At 35.3% G+C, this 12,524-nt stretch overlaps 1 long non-coding RNA gene across 1 annotated transcript; it reads right to left on the bottom strand.

Moving 5' to 3' along the window:
• Window positions 1–1,386: 1,386 nt before the first annotated feature.
• LOC125370149 lies at window positions 1,387–2,700 on the bottom strand. The gene is made up of 2 exons (XR_007216046.1): window positions 2,532–2,700; window positions 1,387–2,122 (listed from the first exon to the last, which is right to left on the bottom strand). It is a non-coding gene; the product is annotated as an uncharacterized LOC125370149 (long non-coding RNA).
• Window positions 2,701–12,524: the final 9,824 nt, after the last annotated feature.

Here is a 12,524-nt window from a genome sequence, read left to right as displayed (position 1 = left end):
AAGCCAGTTGACCGTACTTAAATAGATAAATGAAGGCCCTATTTAATTTGACTGATCAATGTATCTGGGAGTTGTTGGCTGATAATTGATAGTTGATAAAATAAACCGTTTAGTAAAATTTTATAGCGATTGTTGTTAGTATGTTAAATGGCCATTAAAGGTATAATTTATCTTTAACTATATTTTATTTTATTATACTATTTTCAATTATATAAATTAATAAAAATAATTTATAATATTTAAAATATTATAATTAATTTTATTTAGCTTAGTTTTTTATTATTAAAAATACTTCAAAGTTATTTTAAAAGTAGAAATTAAAATTTAAGTTTCACTAATAAAAATTCTAATTTCAGATATTATAATTATAAATATCTTAATTATTTAACTATTAAATATAATTTTAAAATAAAATTATTTATTATAAATTATAAAAGATATTAATAATATAATATCAACATAAACTGATAGTTGTTTCTCACTAAAAAATTATATTAAAGTGTTTGGTAAAAATTTAAGAATTAGCAGCTGATAGCTGATTTAGTATCAATCAATTGTTAATTGTATTAGCTAATAACTTATTTTATTTATTTAGATAATATTATTCTTTTTAATATTTATTAATAATAACTTACTTTAAATTGATCTCATATAATTATTTTTTATAATTTAATGATTATTATTTTACAATTATACTTAATAATTAAATAATTAAAATATTTATAATTATGATATTAAAATTAGAGTTTTTATTATTGAAATTTAGATTTTAATTTCTATTTTTAAATAAATTTTATAAATATTTTTAATAATAAATAAAATTGAGCTAAAGAAAATTAGCTATAATATCTTTAATCATTATACGTTATTTTTATTAATTTGTATTATTAAAAATAAAATGAAAAATAAAAAAATATATATTTTAAAATAGATTATACTATCAATGATCATTTAACATATTAACAATAATTGCTAATAAAATTTTATCAAATAGTTTAATTTATCAGCTATTAGCTAACAATTATCAGCCATCAGCTACCAACTACCAGCCACCCGTTACTGGTTGCATTGATTGATTAGGCCAAACATACTCTAAGAGCGTATTTGGTTTAGAGGTTTGGTGCAAGTGATAGTTATTTATCACTGAAAATCTATATTAAAGTGTTTGGTAAAGATTTAAAAATCTGCAGTTAATATCAGCTGCTAATTACATCAATTACATTTTAGAGTTTTTTTTATTAGCTGATAGCTGGTTTTGTCACGACTCGATTCGTGGACCAGTGACCGGCGCTTGAAAATGGATAGGCTTAGGGTCACCGAAACCCGTAGCAAGCATAACTAGCCAATAATCCAGATAATCACATACATGAATATATATATACTATCTAAATAAACCAATAATAATTCATTCACATAATCACCATATAATCAAATTAATCCATCAGCTAGATTACTAGATAATTCTCTTATAATTTTAACAGACTAAGATAAAATGTAAAGTTCCAAGTCCACTACTATGGAGAGTTTAGAATTCCAAATAATTCGAAGTGCAATAGTTAGAATTTAATTATAATAAGCCCGAATGGGGAAGGAAGTCGGGCTGCCAAGAGAAAGTCTACGGAGAATCTAGTTGTCACCTAAAAAATTAAAATTAAGAGTGTCAGTCTCGAGAGTTAGTTAAAATCATGTACTTTGAATTTAAGCAACCAAAAATATAAAATAATTATTTAATAGTATAAAATATCTCAAAATAATAAATGTGTGTCACATCGTAATTTTAAAAGAACATATAATTTTAATACACACGAGACGAGTACTACAGCAGAATCCTAAACCTCCAATTCTAGTAGCCTTTCGACTCTCTTAATCTAATAAGACTGGTACTCAGAGAGGAAAGTTTGACCAGGGTCCTTAAGTCCAGTCTAGTCACTAAAATACCAATATAGCCGGTACCTAGAGAGAAATGCTCGACCATGAACCTTTCTCCGGCAAATCAGACTTCCATAGTCCCAGAAAGCTATGCTCGACCAAGGCCCAATCATTGAATATTCCTCTATTACGAGACTCTGATTTTCACCGGTGCGCACACGGTCCTAATATAGCCATCAGGTGGCATATTCTACTGTTGCCTCATCCCGAGCCACAAAACATTAACATCAGCAATATTACATGCAAGATGATACTCAACAATCACGGTAGTAATAGCAGTATAGTGAAGTAATGCAATTTTAGAAAATTAATAATATTTAAACAACAGTAACAGTAATCATAATAATAATAATAATAATAATGATAATAATAATAAAGATAATAATAAATGTAATGGCACAAATAATAATAATAATAATAAGAATAATAATAATAATAACAATAAAAATATCAATATTAATAATATTGATAATAATGAAAATAAATAAAAATAAATTTTAATAATATTTATACTACTAAAATAATCATAATAAATATTCGTTTAAGAATTTTATTTAAATGCAGATATGATACAGGCGGTAGAATATATGATTCTAACTCACAGTTCTGCCAAGTTTCGTTGTCTGCTCCTATACTTCGGGTGGAGCTGGCTGGATTGACAGATTATCTATTCACGAAAATGATTAAATTAATAAAAGACTCATAATTTTTCTTAGGCCTAGATTTTTAGATTAGACTGCCTAAAAAAATTCTGACTGTTTCTGACTCTTCAATTATCTCCCTCTTGTAAGAAAACTATATCTAACAAGATAGATCATCTTGTTGAGATCTCCCATATTCCTGATAACGCACAGATAGAAGATACTCTAGTACCTATCATCAACCCTTACAACATATTCAAGAAACAAAATTTTGTCAGAAAAACCTTTAACCAAATCATCCACAAAAAACCCCTCACCATAAAAGAATATGTTCAATCCTCCTCACTTTCTCAGTGTTCACTTACTGCTACTTCTCAAGAGCAGTATGTTACTTTAGAAATACCCACCTCTTTCATAGAACAATGGCGGAAACAAGGCTATTCTCATCTCCATCTCGGAGCTGTGAGACTTGTCCTTTCCTATCATGGAAGGATGGGATTGCCTGTTACAGCACGGATGTCGCTTTTGGACACTCGTTACCTCAAATACGAGCATGCAGTGATTGGGACAATAGTCACAACACTCAACACTGGTAGTGTTGTTTTGACTTTGTTCCCAAACTTTAACCTCTCTTTAAGTGATCCTTATCTATCCACTGCCTTAAAAGTACAAGTCCAAATTACGGGAGCTAGTCAAGTTGAAAATGCTCTCTCAGCGACTCTTCACCATCAGATCGTTTATCGATTGCAGGATCATGCACTTAACTTGCAGATCCCAGGCTTTCAAGCCTCATCAGATGCTTTGTACATCATGGCTGATTCTGGTCAAACCCCTACAATAGTTCAAGCTCCTCGACAGCTTGAAAAGGAAGATCTACAGAAACTAATTCCTATTGAGTGGGTAACAAATTATGAGAAGCTCCAGGCATCTCAATCAAAACCAGTACAAGCCACAGACCCCCTCTTTATTCAACAAAAGGATGGGACTGTTAGGACGATCTTTACAAGAACTGAGGAATCTTCCTCAGCACCGTCAATTTTTCAAGCATCAATGATACAACCTGTATCACGACCTAGGGAGAAGATCCCTATTCACTCCTTTCAAGCATCTGGCAACCAGATCTATGCTGCACAAGTCAGAGGACACTTTGTCTGGGATGTAGCCCCAGAAATGTGCAAGCCAGAATGCCTATGTCATGATGATATGGATTATGCTGAACCCTGCTTTCAGCATCCACAGAAGAATCCAAAGAAGATGTCTCTGGATACTTCTTGTTCAGAGATTCATCCTAAGCCAGATGATCGGGATCCAGATAGTTCCCAGAGAAAGAATAAAAAACCACTGCCAATGTTCGATGAGGCAATTGAGTTTCTTGCCAAAGAAGGAAAAACAGTCATTGATGTTTCTTATGATGAGTTCAAGGAAATTATGGCACGACTCAACATTGAATATGGCAAACCCCCTTCTGCAGCTTGCAGAACGGAGATTCAGTTAGATCCAAAGGTTTATAGGCTGGAAACCCGGTACCCGTCCAGTTTAGTACAGGAGGTACAAAACGTTGGGCCAGGTATAACAATGCCACGAACTTTTGGACCTACTTCATCTCTGTCAGCGGACCAACCCTTGGTTCTAGAATGTTTCATGTTACAACCAGAGGATTTCCCTCCCTTGGGAAAAACAGAGAACAAAAGATCTGAAATCCTTCCTACACGGATTTCACCCTCTGGAAATTTAGAACCGCTGACACCCCCTGAAGAAGTTCTCAACTGGCAGACATCTAATTCTATTGTCCAAAACACTTATTTGAAGAAGATAGATGGCAAACTGGATCAAGCACTGCACTTGGTTCAAAACATAGATCACAAGCTGGATACTTTTTCACAAGAAGTCCTACAACTGTACTCATCCCTGACAGCAAAGTATCAAGCTCTGGACAAAGAACTCCGGATACCCCAGCCGATTACCCCTTCTTTTATGCAAAAACAAAAGGAGATTTCCCGGCTGAAGAAGCAAATAGATCAAATTGAAAATGATCTCCGGAAGGACCAGTCTGCTGCAATTCCAACATTCATATCGGCAGCTTCAACCTCATCAGCTATTACTCCTTCATACTTTTCTTCTTTCCCTTTTCTTTCACAACCAGAACAACCACAAGAAACCCTTTATCAGCCCTTTGGCACATTTTCTCACCTTTACCCAAAAGGCTCGGAAACCCAGCAAAAGAAATCCTCTCCTCCTCTAGCCTCTAAAGACAAACTTCCAGACCAATCTCTCATCGTCCAGTATGATTCGGAATCCTCTTGACAACCCGGAGATGGCGGATATCACTGAGATTCTCATGAACACTTCTGCTACTGATCCCAGTCCAGAAGTAGTGGAACCTGAAGATGAAGATGCTCAGTCATTCTTTGCTCCCACTGGAGCTCCAAACCCAAGGTCAAAACCAGCTAGCACAGGACCTTGGTTCACTTTTGATGACTTGCCACCATCAAAATGGAAGGATAAGCTTTCCGAATTCTTGGCATGGATTGATCTTCAGATGACCCTTGAAGGGGCCACACTCAAAAAAGTCCTTGCCGAATTTGTCACAAGGTTTACCGGAAGCTTAAGAGATTGGTTTCAGTCTCAGCCTGAATACACTAGGCTTCAATTTGTCACTCTGCCGACTCCATCAGCAGCAGTAACGATCCTCCATAACCAGTTCCTTGGAAGTTATGACCTTGTCATAAGACAGCAGAAACAAGAGTTCTTTGATCGAAAATGCTGTTCATTCAAGATGAAGGATCTGGAAAAGCACTATTCAGCTATGTCCAAACTCTACTATGTCATTGGAGGACACGATGGTGATGATACTCTAAAGTATACCTTCATCACCTCTACCTAGGATGAAATACAACCTGAGGTTAACAATATGATTACGTACAAAGAGACCACCACCTCTATTACTCTTGGAGAAATCGGCAATTCACACTCTCTTCCATTAAGAGACTGTGTGATCAACAGAGCTATTCAAAAGGTTGTCTCGAAAGGGACTTGATAGTCCAAAAGGCTTGCAACAAAAACCACCTCAAGATTAAGTGCAAAGCCGCCAACAAATCACAAGAAGAAATCCGGACATCATTTCCGGAAATACACGCAAAGAACAAGAAGTTCGGGAAAAGAACCCAAAGAAATTCAAATACTTCCGTAAAAAAGCGGAACCGGGGGTACAAGTCCGACAGGATGTTTCATCCTGCGAAAGGAAGGACACTATGCAAAAATTGTCCTAGGAATCCGGAAAAGTCAAGTAAAGATGATTCAACAAGTCGTATGTCTTTATCTCTTGCAGACTCTTTGAAGAGGAAATAGAATCTCTACTTTCGGAGCAAGAGGATCTTACCCCGGAAAGCTTATTTGGGTTAGAAATGGAGTTCTCAGACTCCACAGAGTCTTCACAAGAATCTTCTTCAGATTCAGATGATAGTGAAATACCAATCTTGATGATTGGTCTGCATGAAGAAAGTCAGAAGAATATTCTGGAAGATGTGATACAATATCCTCTTTCTCCAACCCTATTATCTTCTTTCTTTGTTTCTTCTCCACCTCCTGAGGCTTTTCAATTTACTACAAAACCTCCTCCAGTCCCATATATTCCCATACAGATACTGTCTTCAAAATACTCCAAGCCTGTACCAGTAATAGCTTTCTTTGACACTGGAGCTCAGAGAAGCATGATGAACCCAATGGTTCTCCCATCAGAATATTGGAGGCCCCATGATCAGTTCTTTAGGGCAGCCAACGGTCAAACCTTCAAAACCACTCTGATCACAAGACAGAAGATCGGAATTCAGTTCTTTCCTGATTGCGTTGTATGGACGCACATCATTGGTTCAGATCTTCCAAACAAGGATATCCTGATAGGATTTGATGTTTATCACCAAGCTCAAAAGCTCCAAATCCTTCCAACTGGTATAAAGTTCAAGAGAGCGATTTTGGTCATACACCGAAACTTCAAATCATTTTCCGTGACGGATACTATTCCTCCATTCCTTCCATACACGGGAAAAATTCCTTCGGAATCTCATTCACATTTCCAACATCCTCTTCCCTCTGTGGAAAAATCCACAATTCTATATCGGCCTCCCTTCAAACTTAATGAAGACATTAACCCTACTAAAGCCACACACATGGGAATGTCTCCCATGAGACCTAGCCCTTGCCCGATCGGAATGCGACACAGTGAAGGTCTAATTGAGCCCACTACTTCACAATGGGCTTGCCAAGCCTTTTATGTGGAGAAAAGGTCTGAAAGAATCCGAGGAAAGAAGAGGCTTGTTATAGACTACAAACCCTTAAACCATTTCCTTCAAGACAACAAATTCCCTCTCCCTCGAATCTCAAATCTCAAGGTCCACATCCAAAAGGCCCAAGATTATTCCAAATTTGACCTAAAAGCGGGTTTTGGCAACTCGGTATCCAAATTTACGGGAGAGATACAAAGCGCATTTTGTATCCCTAATGCCCAATACCGATCGTTATGCCTTTTGGGCTCAAGACGGCCCCATCTCAATTCCAGAAGACAATGATTGAGATTTTTGGGCCTATCCTTTACTCTTCCTTGATCTACATCGACGACATCCTTCTATTCTCAGAAACAGCAGAGGACCATCACCAACTGTTACAACAGTTCCTTGCCATCATCCAAAAATATGGCATTATGCTATCTGAAAAGAAGAGCTTTATTGGCCAACGAGAAATTGAATTTCTCGGAATGCATTTCCAGAATGGCCAGTACACATATGGTCCCCACCTGACAAAGGAACTTGGTAATTTTCCGGAAGAGAATTTATCATCAAAACAAATTCAACAGTTCCTTGGAATCCTGAATTATGTTCGAGAGGCCATTCCACACCTGTCTAGTTACACGTGCCACCTCTCAAAGATGCTCAAGAAGAACCCTCCTCCATGGGGAGCGGAACAAACAACAGCTGTCAAAAAATTAAAAGAGCTGGCCCACAATCCACCACCTCTTACAATCCCGTCAACAGGAGAACTTATTCTCCAAACAGATGCATCCGACTATGCATGGGGGGCCATCCTCCTAGAAAAACTCCACGACAAGGAACAATTGTGTGGATATGCATCGGGTCAGTTTTCCTCTTCAGAAAAACATTATCACACGACCTACAAGGAAATTTTGGCGGTTAAGTACGGGATAAAAAAGTTTGAATTCTTCCTGATTGGACAGCACTTCCTGGTTCGAATGGACAACTCTTCCTTCCCAAAGATTCTTGAATCCAACCAGAAGACCTTGCCTGAGCCCCAACTACTGCGATTAAAATCATGGTTCAGCAGGTATGACTTTAAGGTTGAGCATATAAAAGGGATAAGAAACCTAATCCCGGATTTCTTATCCAGACTTTCCAAACCTCAGAATCAGCCTATAGTTCTTCTCACCTCTACAATAAATCTTCCCATAATCTTTATGGCTTCCTCATCCTCCAGATCCAATCTGCAACCTCCTTCACCACCAGATCTTCCCAACAACCTTACAACCAAACAAGTCACAGACTTTGCCCGGAACATGATGTTCCATTATTTGGCAACTTTTCAACAAACCTTCTCACTCCCAATACAACCCAACTTCTTCTTTCCAGATTACCCTTGGTGTTTGATTTACCACTTATCCCCTGAACATCCAAAGCATGAAAGTGAGTTATGGTTTCTATGGTGCCTATCTACAGTTTGTCATCATGCTATAGAAGTGCCTATTATGAATCTTCTACACTTCTTCAATAATGAAGCTAATTCGGGGTCTTATCCATGGAGATTCCTTACCTGGTTCAAAACTCCATATCAATGGACAGGAGATCTCCTTAAACTTATTCATGAGCAACAGTTATTCTCAGACAACAATTCCAGAGCTTCGGAATACCATGCTATTTTCATATTGCACAGGCCTTATCTCCAACTATCAGGAGACACATATGCAACGCAGAATATCTGTCATTATTGGAGAACACTTGATAGCCCTTTACATCTTGCTCCTTCAACAATCACAGAAGAACTAAAGCGAGCCCTGCAATACAGGAATGAATTAAGGACAGCTAATGTCTCTGCTCCATTAGTCTGCACTTTCAATGGACATCAATCAACTGGACAATCCATTGAATATTTATGTTTCTCTGATCTTCCAACTCCTCTGGATGACCCTACCTTAACCAGGGCACAGCAAGAAGCTCTCATGCAAGATTCCCAGCCAATGGATGATGACTCATATGATGACTCATATGATGACGTCTTCTGATCACATGCAACTGTCGGCCACTCTTCTGTATAATTGTGTTTCACATGCAACTGTCGGCCACTCTTTCGTATTATTGTGTGTGTCTTTATTATAAATAATTATCCACTCAGTAAGTGGAGTGTATTATGGGTAATAGTAGTAGGACGCTATAGTTATGGTGTACTTTTGTTTGTTAGCCTTAGTGGGATATCCACTAACTTACTTTTGTTTGTTAGCCTTAGTGGGATATCCACTAACTGTATTATTAGAATTAGTGGGATATCCTTAGTGGGATATCCACTATCTTTTGATGTATTATTAGAATTAGTGGGATATCCACTATCTTTTGTTGGTTTGTACCGACTCTCCATTCTATATAAGGAGAGGTCCTTGGTAATAAAATCTCAAGCAAGTTTCTCTAAGAAAACTCCTCTCTCTTCTATACTCTCTTATGGCTTTCTAACTTCCTCATTTCTCTTCTCTTGATCCAATGGCAATGTTCTAATAGTTGCTACGATCTGTTTCTGGTGTAATCCAAAAGAGCTAACTCAGCTAATTTAAAGATCCAAAAGAGTAGAAAGACCCCCATGGCAAGAGGCCGCTTATGTCTTAACTTGAGGATCTGTCCATGCTTTGAGTTTACAGCATGAGGGTTATGCCATGAACAGCTCTCGGCTAGCAAAACTTCATCTAAAATATGAGCGTTTATCCCCCTTAAGGACCTGCTAGAAACACTTACAAATATTTCACAATTATTTAACAGGAGTCGGCCACCAAAACTGCATTATTTTTTCTAACTCCACAACACAACCAGTTCACAATACAATAATTAACAGCCCGAAAACGAATATTATTTCACTGTAAAACACGCAAATATTTTTTTCGCATTTTAATTTAATTAACCACAGCCTCAAATTATAAAATAAAATAATAATTTCCACTATAATTAATCTATAGCATTTCTAGGATTAGTTACTAATTAATTAAATAATTTATTCAATTATTACTAGTTAACAATTAATGCATCAAACATTTTCTAAAATTTTAAAATAATTTCTAAGGTCCAAATAAAAATTATACTGAGCTAAAATCTGAAATTCTGCGCGTTCGGAAACACCGGAATCCGAAAGCCGGTACCGCTAACGGCGTCTGATTTCAAATCTGGAGACGCCTACGCGAAGTCTTAGCTGTGAGGAGTCCAAAAATGTAGATGTCTTCGCCTAAAACTCACCGGAAGCCATCAGATTGAGATCAGAAAGTTTTGGCTCCGGTGAGGCTTGGAAGAGCTGGAAAATGGTTGTTCAACAACAATGAGGAGCTGATCTTGGGTTTTCAATGATGGGGAGCACAATTTCGTAGCCGGATTTGCAAGGAGAGGGCGGCAGGCAGTTGTTTCGACAGCGGTAGCAAGGAAGGGAGCTTTCCTCCCTCAAGCCCGACGGCGACAACAAGAAAGGAAGAGGAAGGAGGCGACGCCGACGACAGGAAGGGAGGAAAAAGTTTGCCATGGCTGGAAGCATGTGGTAGGCAACAAAAATGGGAGTAGGGGGCAGGAGGAAGAGTGGTGTCGTGGGGGGGGGGGGGGGGGGGGTGGCCCGTAGGAAGAAGGAAGTAGGGGAGGGGGCCTTGCTGTATTTTGTTTTTGTGAAAAGATGAAAAAATTGCACATAAGTCCCCCCTTACTAAACTAGCTATATTAACACTCCGACTAAAGAAAATAAACATATATCTATATATATTTATATACTTAGGGTTATATTAATAATTCAACTTTAGTCTAATGCTTAATAAAATCATGAATGCCATTGATAACAAAGTTTAAGTTCACTAAAAATAAAATAAAATAATAAATTTTAAAATATAATAAATAATTAAATAAATAAAATAAACATTCGTATTAAAGTCAAATAAAATAAAATAAAATTTGTCTTGCTAAATATTACAAAACAATATTCAAATTCACCAAAATTTCAATATATTATAGTATTGAATAATATTAATGGAATAATACTCAATTCACCTTGAAATTTTAATTTACTAAAATGCCTCCAAAAGTAATGAAATTAAAATTTTAAAATTCACCGGTATTATAGGTTTGATCTTTTTATTTATTTAGACAATGTTGTCCTTATTAAAATTTATAAATAATAACTTACTTTAAATTGATCTCATATAATTAATTTTTTATAATTCATATAATAAATATTAATTATTTTAAATTTATATTTAATAATTAAATAATTAAGATAACCGCTGATAAGATTTTACTAAATAATTTAATTTATCAGCTACTAACTATATTGATCGACCGAACTAAATAGATTATAAAATAGAGTTAATTAGAAGTAAATAAACTATCAGCTGCTGAATGTTAAGTTTTTACCAAATACTTTGATATAGCTGTTAAGTAAGTTTCAACTATTAACTGGAAAAATTTCTGAACTAAACGTTCTCAAAGTCTAAATTTTGATTGTATAAGAATATTATGAATAAACTCTTAAATCATATTCATTTTCTATTATAGAGAATATATATCATTCTTTCCTAAAATGACTTAACAGTTAAATTCTCTTTTTTAAATATTTAAAAGTGAGAAAATGACTCTAAAATATCTTTTATTATTTTATTATTATTTTTTTTAAGAATCACGTTCTCTTTTTCTCATTTTTTTATAAATAAAAATTTAATTAGAAGTAAAATAAATAGTATTATTAAAATATATACATATTTTAAAATAAATTAAAATAAAAATTAATTATTTATAATTTAAAAAATATAAAGAGTATTTGATGTTTATTAATTTCATTTCTAAACAGATTAAAAAGCAAATTACCTACCAAATAATAATAACCGTTTCATAGATCACGTCCATCATTATTATCATCAAGACCGCTAACAATAACAATGTGTTAAAATCAAATGATTTTGCCCATTATTAACTGAAAAAGCGAACAATAACGACGTGGCAAAAAATAATAATAATAAGCACTTAATAATTATATAAACAAGGACAATAAATAAATTTGACCGTTGAGATCATCTGCTGTTGTCCCCACCGTTACCCTTCTTTCTTTGTTTGTTTCTAAATTAAATGGGTCCCACTACACAGTTTTTACCCATCCGAGAAAGGAAATGAGCCACCTGAGATTTTTCAATGTATACACTTCAGTCCTTGATTCTGTAAAAATAATCATTTTGATCCTTATGCTTACAAAACATGACAATCTAATCATCCATCAATCCGCAATGTTAAGCATTTATTAGCAAAGAGAAACAGATATATTATTTCTAATCGACTTGAAAATTACATTACCCCGTCCCTACTTGGTATTAAGTTTTAGGTTTTAAATAGTCATTTAGTCTTTATAATTTTTTTTAAAGAAAAAAATGAATATATAAATGTCAAATTTTAAAACATGAGGGATTTTATAGTAATTATCCCATCAAGAAACGGCTAGCAAGCAGCTATTGGTTCCTTTCTCCAACAACTAATAACAGCAAAAGTTGCCTTGGGTTTGGTTTTATACTAAATAGTAGCAATAGGACACTGTGTATAAATTTTTCTGCAGATGAAATCCTGACCCTCCATTCTCTGACAACCTTTCCACGTGATCACTTGATTCCATGACAATCTCTCTCTCTCTCTTGTTTGCTCTGCTCACTATATTTTTCTTGCATATATATATGCC

This window comes from Ricinus communis, chromosome 5 (assembly GCF_019578655.1).
Source record: "Ricinus communis isolate WT05 ecotype wild-type chromosome 5, ASM1957865v1, whole genome shotgun sequence".
In the NCBI taxonomy this organism is placed as follows: Eukaryota; Viridiplantae; Streptophyta; class Magnoliopsida; order Malpighiales; family Euphorbiaceae; genus Ricinus; species Ricinus communis.
Note: the sequence above shows the minus strand (reverse complement) of the source record. Positions and strands in the feature narration are given on the sequence as shown.